Here is a 15,759-nt window from a genome sequence, read left to right on the forward strand (position 1 = left end):
TTTTTTTTTTTTTTTTTTTTTTTTTTTTTTTTTTTTCCATGGAAGAAAATGATCTTAAAGGAAGCGCATGGATGTTTCTGGTTTGTCAAAAAGATTTAAATGGAACACATCATTCCTGACTAGCGGATCCGGATCGACCTATCCCGGCATATTAAACCAAATCAAAACATGTCATTTTCAGTTAATTCAGTGTTTCTTTGTGTTGGCCAGAGCTGACTGAGTGCCTGCAGGAGCTGGGGTTCAGACGCTCTGTGCTGTCCTCCCGCTGCCCGACAGTGCCGGGGCTCTCGTGCCCCCGGGGTGCAGAGCAGGGCCCCAGGGCGGCCGGGTGGGACAGAAGGACGGACGGCCAACGGACGGAGATGGCATTGGGGTGGAGAGCCCAGGCTGGGCAGGTAAGCTGCTTGGCTGCTGCAACAGTTCAGCCAGGCAAAGCAAAACGTTTTGATTTATGTATGTACAAATCTTTCTAAACAAAACACATTAAGGTAATCAGGTTTTCTGATGGATGGGAGCTGGGGTTTGCGATGTTCTCTTACACTTGCCTATGACTCACATTTGATTTACCGTTTCTTTGCACAAAACTCCCTCTCTGCTGCCTCTTGCTGTCTGGTTGTTTGAGCCAGCACTGGATGGAACAGGAGCCACCACTTACCTTTTTTTTTTTTTTTTTTTATTATTATTTTTTTTTTCCAAAAATTGAGTCACTTTCAGCTTCAGCGTAGCCAAACTCCTCTCTTAATCTCCTCATTTGCAAAGCTTCACAGATACGTTTCTGTGCCTTTGTTTCTGGGAAAAGTTTGGGTTGCTGTCTTGATCTGTATGCTCACGTGGTGTGCGTGATACTGGAAAGCACACCGCCTGCACTGCTAATAGTAAGTATCTGACAGAGACAGAATAAATAGTTCGTGTGCATCTTGTAGACTGGGAGAGTCAGATCTACCTCTAAGTCACTCTTCTTTAAGTGAGTAAAACGCTCTGTCTCTCAATGAATTTGCACGAAGACAAACCTGAAGTATTCCCATGCCTGAAGTAGGTTGACCGAGTCCATCTAATTAAGCAAAGGCTTTTCCTTACAAACATCATTTGTAAACACTGGTTGCATTCAACTGAAATGTGAAACATCAGTTTACTTTAACTCAAGCTTTGCCCTCATTGAGGAGGAATGCTCATAGAGCTGCTCATGGATTTTGGTTTTGTTGAATCAGAAATTCAGCAGGGTGTTAAAGGTGTGAAGGCCTGGGGAGGCTGGCACCCACTGGGATTACCTAAGGGTGACGCTGACTTCCCTCCCAGGCCCGCTGGGTGCTGAGTGCGATTAAAGGCATGCCGGGGGGGCTGTGTGCCATTAATTCTATAGAGGAAATCTCTTGCATTATTCATCAGATGTATACAGCCTATTCTAAGAGCAGAGAAAATAAAGAAGCACCTTTAGATGTATTGTAACATCTGTGAGTACAGCTGGCTCTTTTTCTGTGTGTTCTACTTATTATGTGCAATTTGTATGTTTTCTCCTCCATCTTCAGTTAAAAAAAAGAAAAAAAAAAGAAAGAAAGAAAAAGAAAATAAAAAAGAAAAAATCTCTAAAGAGAAGAAACTTGCAAAGCTTGTTATTACCAGGGCAAAACTCCCACTCCTCCTGTAGAGACAGGAACGGCCAAGCTCTCATTCAGCCTTGGCTGTAATACCTGCTATCATTTGTCAGCCTTCACGTAATCAGGTAATTTACTATAATTCCTCCACTTTCAATCAAGCCCGGTGAGCAGATGGCAGAATTCAAGCCTGTAGGTTTTGTTGGATGCCGCAGCCCGGCTCCAGCCCCGGCACCATCCCTGCCCTCATGGCAGAGCCCAGCTCCGCTTACACCATAGCTGGGGGCCTGGGCCAGGCAGCCCCACCTGGATGGAAATGACAGTAGACACCTTATTCCTTAAATTGCAGGAGCAGAAATTTGACAGTCTCCAGCACCAAATAAATACTTTCCGAGAAGCATGTGTGAGCCGTCGCTGTTTCACAGCCACAACGCTGCCATGTGGCATCTCAGTGATGAGGAGCAGGTACATGGGGATGAAGGAGAACAGACATTGGGATTTAGTATGGGATCCAGTCTGCCAAAGGTTTGGCCAGAAAATGCAATGCCCAGTGTCTCTTTTCTCCTGTCTCTGAGTAGCAACACCAACCTTCCCCACTGAAGATGTGAAGCCTAACGCACAAATGTCCATGAAATGTTCAGATGAAAAAGAGTGAGCAAATCTGAAATGTTTATTACTATTATGCAAGATTTTAGCAGCCCTTTCCAGGCGGCTGCTCCAGAAATAATGTTTGGCTTTTGAAGCAGGAAGGCCTTGTGTGCGCTGCCTGTATGCAGAGGGAAGGCAGACCAGCTTCTCCCAGGAAGCTTGAGTCCACCAGCATCCTCTGGGACGCGCCGTGAGGGCTGCATCTCCATGAAGCATAAGCTCTCCTTCCAGGTTTACCAGGTGGCAGCACATTTGTGTGTGTTTTTGCCCAAACTGCTGAGGGCTTCCATCAGATAGAAGCAATGTCAGATTGGACAGACTCGCTGCTTTAGGACTTCTTTATTAAGAGCTGCTTAAAGATGTGTAATCCTTTCATGCCTGCTCCCAGAGGAGGGCTGGAGGCGGGTGCTGGGCTTGGTGCATTAGCATCACTTTTCTGATTCAGAATCGCTAAGCACCCCAAGAAACAGTGGGAGAGCTACCTGGAAAACCTGGGCACATCGATGCAGCACAAGCATCACTGACAACCTGGGAGGCTTGCACCATGCTTGGGATGAACACATGGTGTGTGGCACTTGTCTGTTGCTCCTTGCAACTGCTCGAGGACTTCTCCTGTTGAGAACGGCCAGTGCTGCCAGAGCACCACAGATCTGGGGTCTGTTGAGCACCATGGCCTGGTTAGAAGGGCTGAAAGGGGCTGAAGGGGCCTCCTGGGAGAACTCATGACTCCAGCACTGGTGTTTTGGATTGACTGGAACACTGTAAGTGAAGAGCAAGAGGTGCATGGGGCCACGGTGACCCTGGCTGAATTGTGGCAGAACTGTGTTCTGTACACATGGGTGCTGAGTTTGGAAGCTCTGCAGAGCTTTACCAGGCTGTTGGAAATGTTAACCAGGGGCAGAGAGAGACGTATTTTATCTGGTGGGAAAAATGAGAGAAACAGAGGGAGACGAGCACATTTCTGTGTTGCTTTTGTTGCACATGTTCATGTTCTGATGGCTGGTCCTTCTGCTCCCTCATGCCCATGGTCCTGAGCTGTGTGGTTTGAGGGCTGGCAATGACCAGAGGCTTGCTCTAACACCCCTTTCCCCTCCCTCCTCAAGCTGTGGAGATGAAAGATGACTCCTCAGCTCTGATAGCCATTGTCTCCTTCTGTAGGTTCATCAGGTGCGACAGGGACTCAAGCTTGTCTGAGCCTTGATGATAAGCTCTCCTTGTTAAAAGCCATTATATTCGCTACTAGCTGAGTATAATTCTGACTGACTACTGCAGTTCTCTTCTGCATGTAATTGAATTCATATTCATCATAAAGCAATGAAAAATAAATTGTGTGTGTGTTTTTTCTCCCTCATAAAGCAAGGCATGCCGCTGGCTCTGCCTTCTCTGTAATCTTCCCCTTTGCTACATATTGTAATAGAATTCACAGGAACAGAACAGTCGAAATAGATTGAGCTTTTTTGACCCACCTAGCAGAAAAAGAGCTTTATTTCAATGCTGAGGAGGAATTGATTAATTCAGTTGGCTTTGGGGAAAAAGCTAAAGCCTTAGTTTAAGATGCTTCAACACCAAAGAGCAGAGCTCGCTCAGTTGCAGGCTGAGGTGGTGTGGCAGAGGCCCTGTGCCACCAATCAGTTGGTTTGAGTCTGAGGTCTTAAAGGCTTAATGTGTTTCCACACAAAGTCTCCCAGTTCAAGCCTCTGTACCTTGTGTGCTTCCAGCAGGTGAAATATTCCAGTTCAAAAGAACCTCCCAGTCCTGCACGTGGCACCGTTGTGACCAGTTCAAGGAACCCATCATCCCAGAGTCCTGGTGGTCCCTTGTGTTGCTCTGCTGGATAGACATCTACCTCTGAAGGAAGCTCTCTAAGTTCTCTATAAAAGCCTCGCACCTGGGCATCCCACAAATGACAGCAAGTTGGTGGGGAGCTAGCCAGCTGAGGCTGTTGCCTCCTCCCTGCCTTTGTTTAACCTTTTATTTTTTTTTTCCTCTGTCTTTGATAGGATCCAGAAAGCAGGATCTGATGGTGCCTGTGAGCAGGGCTGCTACTGCACTGTAGAAGTCCATCAGAAATGCTCTGACAGGAAGAAAATATGTTTTCTGCAGCCCCTGGCTCCCTGCCAGCTGTGCTTCAGACACAGACTAGCCCAGACAGTCCTAATACATCATAATATTAGTGAGTTTTGTTCAACAAAGGGTTCAAATGTCTTTCCAGTTAATTATTAATTTCATTACAGCGAAATCATTAATTACATTTTAATACTGAAAGATGATGCTTCTGCAAATTATGAAGCGAACATTAGGAAAAGGAATAAAGAGGAACTCACTGGTAATGAGTCCTGAGAGCTATGTGAGTGCTCTTTGGGAGCTGCAGAGGCTGTGGTCCTCTGTGAGGCTCCCACTTCTCTGCTCGTCCTTTCTCCACTGCCTCCTCCCAGCACTTAAGTTGACAAACATGTAGGATGTGGGCACCAAGCAGGGCAGATGTGTGAGCAACTGCCCTGCATAGGACATAGTTTCCATCCTAAATTAGTGCTATTGCACCCCAAGAATTCCCCATCCTTCCTTAACCTCGCTCAGGTTGGCTGACCTCCCAGAGAGCCCTTCTCTCTTGCAGTGAAACCTCCTCGAAGCAATAATAAGAAAATGCAGGGCAGAGTTTAGTCTGTGGGCTCCTGAGGGAGACCTCTGCCTCAGGTGAAACCTGGACCCATGGCTGAGGAGCAACATCTTCCTCTCCCATCACTAGGAATGAAGGTACGTGGCCATACGATGGGGTGAGGAGGGTTAATTCTTGACTACACTGCAAGACAATACAAGCAGCACCCTCCTCTGGGGACCAGGCCTGGGTCACCTTTGCTCTGGGTGGTTTGCACTGGTGGCTGTGTCATACCCAAGGGAAGAGCTGAGGCTGTGATGATCTAATTACAGTCAGCAATTGTTAAAATAATTAATCTGTTTTCTGCCTTATGAGGGAAGTCATGAATTAAAACCTGCAAAAGGGAAATCTGATACATGATACAGTAACCCTACTGGGCATTTGACACTCTTCTCTAAATTAGAAGTCTATTTTGAAGGCTGTTCCTTGGAGTATCATATTCTGCATAAATACTCTCTCTGTTTTCACCCTTATAGCTTTGATATTTTCTATAGCTCAGTAAACATTTGCCACAGCAAGTAGGAATTACCATGCGGATCAGAGAAGTGGTTTCCTCAGGTCAGAAACCCATCTCTGCTGGTGGCCAGCAGCTTTGAGAGGGGGCGAGAGGAAGCTGCAGAGGAAGAGGTGCCAGAAAGAAAGATGATGCCAATGTGCACATTAAGTATCAGTTAGTAGCTGTCGTCTTAGAGGGTTTCTTACACAGTTCTTTCAGAGCATGTCCTTTGAAAACGTAATTTATTCCTCAGTTTTACTGACAGGGAAACTGAGGAGTAAAGAGGTAAAATAACTCTGAGATTATCCAGTCTGTGAAAGACAACGGGGAAGAGAACCCAGACCTCCTGTGTCCCTTTCCAGTATTTCATTTGTTAGGTGTTACTGTTTCCTGATTCCTGTGGGTTTAGTTCATATGCAGGTCCTTCTAAAGCCATTACTTCTGCTTTTTTTTTTTTTTTTTTTTTTTTTTTTAAAAAAACTGCTTTTTTTTTTTTTTTTTTTTTCCTGTACAGCTTTTGAGACAGCGTGATCAAAACCGAATGCAGTGCTCAAGTGAGATCATGTCGTTGGTTTATACAGCCGCACATTGATACGGGCATCCAGATGCTTTGCTTGCTTTGATTCCTTTGAGTTGCCTCATGCTGGTGCACAGTATTTTTTCCAATGGCTTACAATTAATTTAGACCCCAGCAGGAGGTCTTGATTCTTTTCAAGAAATGTTGGAGAAAAAAAAAAAAAAGAGGAAAATTCATTCAAGTAATGGCTGTGTCTAACTGACAATGGCTGTGTTCTGACAATGGAAGTGAACAATCTCAGCTTCCCCTCAAAAAAAGAAAGCAAAGACAAATATTTCAACTTCTGATAACTTCAAAGAGGGTGATCTAGAATGCACACAGATGCGTACAAATTCCTTATAATAACATAAGCATAATAGATAATTGCTTATAATGTGATTTTAAAAAAATATTTCCCTTTTTTTAAAAAATCTCATTTGCCTCACCTGTCAATGAGACTGGATGGGTCTTCTTTCCAGGGTGCTTCAACTGTGCCTACCCACAGGCTTTAAGCTAATGCCCAGATTTGTCCAGGCCTGCTGAAGTCCTTAAAGCACTCTCCAGGCCCATCTGGGCTTGAAAAGGTCTTGTTTGAACTCTGGTGAGGGGTTGCTTTTGAAGACTGATGGACAGAGATGCAGAAGGTGGCCCTGCAGAGTCCCTGTCACAGCTACTGATACAGAGGAGCAAGGTTTGCCAAAGGGAGATGCTGGCACTGGCCACCAGCAGGACACAGACAACTGAGGTCTTCAGCAGAGCAAATACAGAGCAAGGTTGCAAGGTAGAAGGCAGGTTCATCGAGGGCAGCTCTCTCTGGTTATGGAGATATTTAAGGGGATATTTAAGCTCTGCAACAGAAGGGGTGCAAAGTCTGCTTGTGCAAGGACACCTGTGTTAATAGTTCAAGTGACAGGAATGGGGATGTTACAGCAAAAGGAGGCTTCAGGGGGACTTCTGTCTGGAGATGAGGCAGAAACTTTTTTATTATTTTTTTCAATAGCCCTCTTTTCTCTCTAGCAAATGAGCTTTTCCAGTACTACTGCAAACCAGAGACTGACTGGGTGGAGAATCCAGTGACTGAGCTGGAAAAAAGAAGCAGGAGCCCTAAGGCCCAGCTCCTGCAGGCCATGGCAAGAGAGGGAATTACACAAAGTCCTCTCTGACCTTCCAATGTTAGGTTCAGTTTGATGTTTAGGAAGTAGTGACAGGGCACCTGGCATTTCCCCTGAAGCTACGAGACGGGTTAACTACAACAAATAGGCAAATAGCCAACCTGATGCTCCTATCCTAACTCGCAGGACATGTATCCTCACGGGGGACAGCAGCAGGGAGACAGCCAGCCATCCTCCTCCGAACCGCAGCGCTGTTCAGGAAGAAAACCAGCACTTATCCTCAGATGCTTAAACTGATTGCATCCATGCTCCGCCTGGTCAGCCTCTGAATACCACTTCCCCTCGCCTGAGTCATTTAATCACCACTGCCAATCAGCACCATTGAGCAGAGCAACAATACGTCTCAAAGCTCAATCACCTTCATAATCGTCTCACTGTCAGCACATGTGTCTCCCTGGAGGGCAGAATTACTGACAGATGAGATGCAGGGTGTTTTTGTAATTGACATGTTCCCTTGGGTGTGTGTGTGTGTCTCGTGAGGACACGTGGCTGCGTACATGTACGAGGGTGTGTATGCTGCGCTTTTAAATGTACTTGTTGGGAGCAGCATGCCTTCAGAAAGGGAATTATGCATTTCAACAGAATTTGCAGCTTCTTAACTGGTCAATCAGTTGAGAAATGCATAGAAACAGCAGTGGTGTGGCGAGGCTGACAGTGACGCTGGCCAATATTTAAGTATTAAATGGGTCCACGTGGTGATGAGTCCACGAGAGACCACATGCTGGAAGGTCTGTGTTGTCATCACATGGTGCAAGCTGCTCGTGTTTCTCTTTTTAAATTCAGCAACTTTATCTGGCTATTACCTCGTGGAGTCTGAAGTCTGGAGAACCTGGAGAACCATCTGGTCAGTCCCTTCCAGCCCGCGTGGGTGCTCCAGGGAGGCTGGGCAATCTCCCTGCCCACCGCCCCATCTGTCACCCCTTCCTTCCCAGCAAAATTGATCCCTGAAGGCCTGCAATTCCTGTAGAAACTTCCAATTTCAAGAGATGGTGATTTTCCTGCAAAGAACCATTTCAACTGAAAGATTTCCAGCACTAATAGCTATTCCTTCCTTATTCTTTTTCAGCTTTCTCTCTGCTTCATCCCTCCTGACATGCAGCAGCTGGAGATAAACCCTCTTCACCTTTGTGCCCTGGAGCAGCCTGTCTGGCACCCTTCACAAGTCCCACCTTTGCTTTCTGGGAAAGTCCAAGCAGCAATGTCACCCACTAGCTGAGATGTGACAACAGGCATCCGGCCCCACAGCACTTGTGCTGAATGGCATCGCTGGGATCATTAGCTTTTGACCCGCTGCATAGTGCAAGGCTGGTGGTATAAAATACTCTGTTGTGATTCATCACCCGCAAGTCTAGGTACTAATTATAATCCACCTCTTATGTGTGCCAGTAGCCTATAATTTTAATCCCAAACATTTGTGTGTGTAATGAGGCAATGCTTTTATGGCTTATATCCTGGTGTAAGCCTGTGATTTGTATCATGCTGGAAATACAAAATCAAATAAGAGGGAATAAAAATAAATAATGGCAAACTTTTGCCCTTTGAATTTGACATATAAAAAGTGTTGTGATGACTTTAAAGTTTGCAGGGAAAACAAGTGTATGTGCATGTCTCCACGGCTGTGTTTCTGGTTTTATACATTTATATAAAGGTAACGTTCAAAGCCCAGTCTTTCTTCCCTGATGCTCAACAAAGCAAATCTTGATATCCATTGACCCGGGGGAATGCTGTGAGCAGGATCAAATTGGAGTCATTTCTGCCTTTGACTTACCAAGACGGAATGCGAGCACAAGTGCCTGCACGCAGACCTGCCTCTGGCTGGCTGTCCCAGGAGCTCCCAGCAAAAACTTGGCTGTCACATCTGGAAACTTTGGGGCTGCCACACAGCCAGTGCTGGGACCCAGACCGAGGGACGTGGAGTTACCTGCTGCGTACATAATTTTCAGGGTACAGATGCTGCTCCTGCTCTGTCATTGCCACCTCTAACAATACAATTCCTCCAGTAACTGTGGTAGGGCCTGATGGCCACGCAAGCTGATGTACTGTGCGACACGTGGGCAGAAGGCTGAAGAGGTGGGAGCTGTCAGGAAATGTGCTCTTATTTAATCTGTACCAAATCAGAAAAATTCCCCCACAGGGTGGAAGATAATCATGAAGAATCTGGGGGTTCTGGGCACCTTTTCAGTGAGGAATGGTGGCATATCTGGAAAGGGGGAGCCTGTCTGGGAGCTGGATGCCATGGCAAGAAAGGGAGATGAGGTGAGGTAGACCAGCGAGCACAAGGGCAAAACCCTGTGAACTATATCCTAAAATTTCGTGTGCCACAACTCACATGCACACACTGGATGAGCTGTGAGCCTTAGGAATGGCTTTTGGGGGAGGCTGGTGCCATGGGTCCTGCTGCAGCATTGCAGACTGGACTGGTGCAAATCACCTCATCCCCTGCTCACTGCCTGCCCTCAGCTGGGGCCTGAGCTGAGCCAGCCCCAGTGCCAGCAGACCTTCCCCTAGTCTTGTGGTGGCACATGCTGGGAGGTCAGCAGTGTGGGACCAAGGCTTGAGGCTCTGCAGCAAGGAGCCAAGGGCTTGAAGTGCTGGGCTGTGCTCTTCTGATGGCTTCTTTAGGTTTGGGGGAAAATCCACGGTGCGTTGGACAACCCATCAGTTTAACAGGCAAGTAATCTGGATAAGTGTGTGGCAAAGGAGAGGCGTATGCTTTGTTGGTTTATGTTTTTCCTGAAGAATATATTTGATGAAAAGCTGAGTTAACATGAAAGAGGCAACAGGCAGGAAACAAGAAAAAACAGTGGGGTTTGAGCAGTGGATGAAGAAACCAGCTTTTCTTTGAGAATGATACTGAGAAGGAAAAGAGAAAGTACTGAGCTAGAAACAATCAAGGTTATATGTTTTAAAATAGCAGCAAAAGCAATAAACTATTCCTTTTGGCTGCTTCTTCAAGCAAGCCACTTTGGATGGAGGCTTTTCCCTGTAATGAAAATTATATGATTTCATCTTGTAGATTGAAGTGGTGCAATAATCATGTAGGGAGTATTTTGGTGTCTTGCATGGGTCATTGAAAAACTGCCTGGCAAATTGGATCACGAGCTATTGGGAACATTCCTGCCACAGCAGGAAAATGCTCTGGATATAGCAAGTGACCAAAGGGTTTTGAAAAATCCTACTGCATGTAGTAATTGTTTCTACTTACATTCACAGAAATATCTATTTTATTTTCTCTCTCTGACTTGTTGTTGTTATTTTTTTTTTAATAATAGCCTTTCCTTCACATTCAATAACCCTTCTTATACCTTCATTTTCCCTCTATATTAAGACCTGATGATCCATTAAAGCAAATCCTATATTTTGAATTGCATCTAAATTGATACTGGAACATGGACTGCCTGCCTCAAAACCACTTCCATTCTCTTCTGCTGGAGATTAGATGGATTTTCTTTCTGAAAACAAATGAGAATTTTGATTATATGTGTCATTCAAACTGCAATTCCATCTTATTAAACAGTTCCAGGCAGTTGGTGCTGGGAACATTGTAATAAGGACTCCAGCATCTGAGACTGTTTGGCTGAATCTGTTGGCCAATTCCATGCACTTAGTCAGGAAATTTTGGCTGTGGCTAAGTGTGCAAACTGAAAGGCATATGAAACAACGAAAATACGTGTTTTATTATGTCACTAATATTTAAAGTGCTTTAGGATGGCAGCTGTTCATTTCTGCACATTCCAATGCCTTAAGGAGAATTATTCTCCAGACTTCTCTTTGTCAGTGTGTGCCTTGGTGTTGCAACACCATTCGTCTTCCCTCTCTAACATCCCAGATGTCCCTGAAGTCACTGAGAGAAGAAACCACACATGAGACAAATGCTGGCTGAGACTAAAAGATTGTCGTTTGAGTGTGCATTAATCTTTTTTCTTTTCCCAAACAGGTGCCAATTCATTAGCCCAGATCCAAGGAAGGATGTGGGCTCTGCATTCTTTGTTTCTAGGCATTAGACCTTTGGGAGAGACCCAGAGTGCTGGGAAGGTGCCCGGCTCCGTACAGTACCCAAGGAAGGTGAGTCCCCACCTGCGACTGGAAGACCTGAGTTTGTCCATGGAAGGCCCACAACCTACAGTGCTTTCTGAAGGAAGGTGCTTCCAATTCTTTCCTTAAAGTAATATAAATCTATCTTTTATTAATGCACATATAAATGCACATCTCCAGCCACTCCACAGATCTCCATGGAGCAGCCTGGGTTGCAGCTTGAGTTCCTGCTAAATCAAGGTTTTTGTGTAGAGAGGGGTGGAGGAGGTGGAAGGTGAATGCGAGCAAAACGACTGTATAATGTGACTGTGGGTTTGTGGAGGTCAGATTAAAAAAAAGTAGTACAGATTATTTTGGTTAGCACAGGTCTCTCTCAGGTGAGGGCTGCCTATACACACCTGATGTGCGAGACAAATTTCCCCTGCCTTTTGGTTAGTTGATCCAGCTGTGTGGAAGGTAGATTGCTGCTCTAAGGGATGGGAGTTGTTGTTTTTTGCTTGTTTGTTTGTTTATTCTGTTATTATTATTATTATTATTATTATTATTATTATTTCCAAAGGCTAATCACTACTGAATGAGAAATGCAACTGCTGCTGCTGAAAGCCACAAAGGGACCAGTGCAAAGGGGATGTGTGATGAAGCTACACACTCCATCCTGGTTCAGGGGTTGGTTGAGTTAAGGAGACTGCAGTCACCAGAGGCACAAAACCAACAGTCTCAGCACTTCTGTGGTTTCTTCCTGGTATCTTTGCAACAGCTTTCAGGTTAGACCTAAGTTGTTGGTTTTCTTTTCCACTCAGCTTCTCCTAAAGCCCCATGTAGAAGTACTTTCCTCCAGAGCAGGCTGGAAAGCCTCAACTGGTGATTAAGCAAAGGTGCCCACTACAGAAAGGAGGCTAGAAAAACCTGCTCTGCAAATTGCTCCAACTCTCTCCACACTAGGCAAAGAGTAATTTTTAGGAAATTTATTGTGGTTTGAGTAAAATCCCATTAAAAGGCCACCAGAGGGGGTAGCTTCCACTGCTGCACAGAGGACCCAGAGAGCTGGTGCCAGCATGGCACACATTACTGTTATTATTTATAGTACTCTACCTATACTTATGTAAGTGGTGCTAATTAGTAGATGGAATTAGCCAACTGCTCTCGGCAGCATAATTGTAAATAATTTCCTAACGTTTCACTCACTGAGTAATGAGTTTCTCCTGGAAACACAAAAGATGAACTAATGATAATCTGGCAGTTTCCAGCAAGATGACAAACATTAATTATATGGGATTAGGATGTGATCCTCCAATTTAAGTCAGTTTGGCATTTCTATGCAGAGTTGGATCTAAGAACTTTAGTGGACTCGCTTGTCTGCAACATTTTATGTTTATTTTTCTTTTTCCTAATTTTAAGATGTCTTTTAGCTTTATGTTTTACCCATATATTCAGCCACCATCAACTGCTTTGTGAGCAGAACTGCCAGGCCAGGCTTTCTGACAAGATAGTCATATAATTGTGCATGAAAAATATGTACAGTGTCAGACTAATTTGTGTTTAAAAATGACTGCCAACAGACTGGCCCACTGACCATTCGGGATTGGAGCTGGGCTCTTGGTGCCTTTCTGATTAGGCGGATATGGGATGCTTAAATGTGGGGCGTGCAAAGTACTCAGGTCAGCTCCAGAAGAGCGGTGCCAGTAATACTGGGACACAAAATATTCACTGACCAAGGCCATGCCAGCAAACGGGACCTTTGATGCTTTTCAAGGGGCTCTGCTAACTGCTGAATGTCCTTGGAAGCTTCCTTTGAGCTAAGGTGTATATTCTGGAGCTAAGGTGGAATTCTAATCATAGGGTCAAGCTTCATCTACTGATGCAGCCTTACTTCTTCCTGATCCAACAAGGTTTTTAACACAAAACACTGACCAAATCCATCTTTCCATCTACATCTACAGACAAGTAGATATGAAACTGGGAGTAGACTCAAGCTAAAGTTCATTTTAAAATTTCTAACTGAGGTCCACTCATCCTTATGTATTCTGAATAAGATGCAGGCAATTGCAGTTTCCACATTTGTGGAAAATGGAATTTGGTACATGATAATCTTGCTGTTTTCCTCATATTCACTAGTTTTCTATAAATAATAAAAACACATGATAAACACCAATGAAATTGTTCACTAAAATGAGAAAGGAGACTTTATTCATTAAAATAAAAAGAAGGATATTCATAGACATTGGCTGGAATGAAATCCCCAAGCACCAGGATATTCAGAAGCAGTGTTTGGTTTCTGAGCTTGTGTAAACAGCCAGTTTCTATTCCTGCCGCTGCTGTTTGCCACTATGCCATCTTGGCCCTGTAACAATGTCTTTTAATTTCTCCTTCTGCGCCCTGGGGATAACAACCTGGTGCCATTTACACAGCTCTCCACCTCCCTCTCCAGGTCCCAGGGTGGTGAGCAGGGATGTGTGATGCTCAGTAATTGCTGCTTCACTGCCGGTGGTTGCAGGCCTGAGCCGCCTGCGTGCTCCTAATCCAACACCTGGGCTGCCGCTGCTTAACCATTCGCTTTCAGGTCCCACCAAGACACTGTGGAACTGATGGCTGTTAAAATTGTGCGGATCTTAAGCCTTCCTCCCAGACCTCTTCCAGTGCTGCACTGGCTCTGCCCAGGTGGACAAGAAGGCCACCCTGGCTTGTGTCAGGAGTAGTGCAGCCAGCAGGGCCAGGGAGGTGATCGTCCCCTGTGCTCTGCTCTGGTGAGGCCGCACCTCGAGTGCTGGGTTCAATTTTGGGCCCCTCACTACAAGAAGGACATCGAGGCCTTGGAGCGTGTCCAGAGCAGGGCTACAAAGCTGGTGAAGGGCCTGGGACACAAGTCCTGTGAGGAGCGGCTGAGGGAGCTGGGGGAGTTTGGTCTGGAGAAGAGGAGGCTCAGGGCAGACCTCATTGCTCTCTGCAACTGCCTGAAAGGAAGGGGTGGGGAGCTGGGGGTCGGCCTCTGCTCACAGGTAACCAGTGACAGGACCAGAGGGAATGGCCTCAAGTTGTGCCAGGGGAGGTTCAGGTGGGAAATGAGGAGACATTTCTTAGAAAGAGTGGTCAGGCATTGGGACGGGTTGCCCAGGGAGGTGGTGGAGTCACCGTCCCTGGGGGTGTTCAAGGAGAGGTTGGACGTGGTGCCTGGGGACATGGGTTAGTGTGACATTGGTAGTAGGGGGATGGTTGGACCAGATGATCTTGGAGGTCTTTTCCAACGTTAGTGATTCTATGATTTGGTATGATTCAGTTATACACTAGAGGTCAATGATCAAAGTTTCCAAAATACTTTGGTGCCCGAGTCCTATTGATTTAAAAGGGAATTAATGGCTTAAATGCTTTTGAAAATCTGGCCCTTGGGACCTGTCTGCACAGGTACGTCCGCAGGCTCAGCCTTAATTACCAAATTCAGCCACCAGTGTTTAAACTAGGGAGCAGCGAGGTGTACCATCCCACACCATGAAAAAGAAGGCCCCAGCCCAGCCTCAGGAGCTGAGATTTTCAATTTAAGAACTGCTATAAATTATATTCACGTCTGTTGCCTGAAAACCATTTGGACCTCTCTATTTCCCTTTGTAGCAGGTGGAGTCCAACAGCACTGGGTCTGCTCTGGTGTTCAGAGCTGCTGCCAGCTGCGTGGTTTCACCTGGTGCTGCAGGGTGCTGAGCTCTGGCACTGCACCAACCAGCTTACCACACCTGCCATGTGCTCCATGGTCTCTGTCCACACAAATAAATAATGGTATTAACTTCCCTTCCTGTGTCTTTTCAATCAGTAGAAACACCTCTCACCTCAATTCACCTAATTAAGCGTCAGGAGTTGATCTTTGGGCTGAAATTGGTACCTGAAGTATGAATGTGTGAAAAAGCTTTACTGATAGATTTTGTTTATTGGCAAGTAGAATACAAGCTGCCAGAGAGCTGGTTCAGCTGGAGGTTACTTAATCTCATCTTTTTTTTTTTTTTGTTGTTGTTGTTGTTGTTTTAATGTAATAACTAGATATTGAGTTAATTTGTTTACTATGTTAGCCTCAGTCACATTCCTCCTTTGGGGCCAATATTTTCTGACCCCTTAAAGTTGTTAATAAAAGCAATCTTTAAATTTACCGCTATCTTTCAGTCTCCATCCACTCCTCAGCCCTCCTCTGGATGGGGCATTGCCTGCCAGTGAGTCCCCAGGCACATTTTGCTGCAAGCTCCTTGTAATGCTGCCAGGCTTTAAGTATCCAGGATGAAATTTTCTGTAGAAAATTTCTGCAGCTGCTGTGGTTAGGAAAGACTTCAGGCAAAAGAACTTTTGGAAAAGAAAATAAAGAGAAATACATTGTTTTACTCATCCTAACAGGAAAAAATAATCTAGCAATCTCTCAGTTGAGAAGCTCCACCTTGCTTTAGAATCAGGATTTGAAACTTCTTTAGAGGATTTTCCTCTGTCTTGAATCTGCACTAAATATGTCCCCTCATGCATTTGGAATAATGAAGATTTGCAGAGTCTTTGCTGCTGCGAATGCCAAATCCCCGATTCATTTGCAGTGGATGGCTGAGGTGTCTCATGAGGAGGACCGCTGCTGTGGCTGTGAC

The 15,759-nt window shown here is 45.4% G+C and overlaps 1 long non-coding RNA gene across 2 annotated transcripts in view; it reads left to right on the top strand.

Annotated features, from left to right (window-relative positions):
• Positions 1–8,731, top strand: part of LOC118176841 — a 22,337-nt gene extending 13,606 nt beyond the window's left edge. For both annotated transcript variants that reach the window (XR_004755546.1, XR_004755547.1), the window contains 2 exons: positions 4,252–4,994; positions 6,966–8,731. This is a non-coding gene — a long non-coding RNA (uncharacterized LOC118176841). The remainder of the gene's footprint in view (positions 1–4,251; positions 4,995–6,965) is intronic.
• The last annotated feature ends 7,028 nt before the right edge of the window (positions 8,732–15,759 follow it).

This window comes from Oxyura jamaicensis, chromosome 20 (assembly GCF_011077185.1).
Source record: "Oxyura jamaicensis isolate SHBP4307 breed ruddy duck chromosome 20, BPBGC_Ojam_1.0, whole genome shotgun sequence".
Taxonomy (NCBI): domain Eukaryota; kingdom Metazoa; phylum Chordata; class Aves; order Anseriformes; family Anatidae; genus Oxyura; species Oxyura jamaicensis.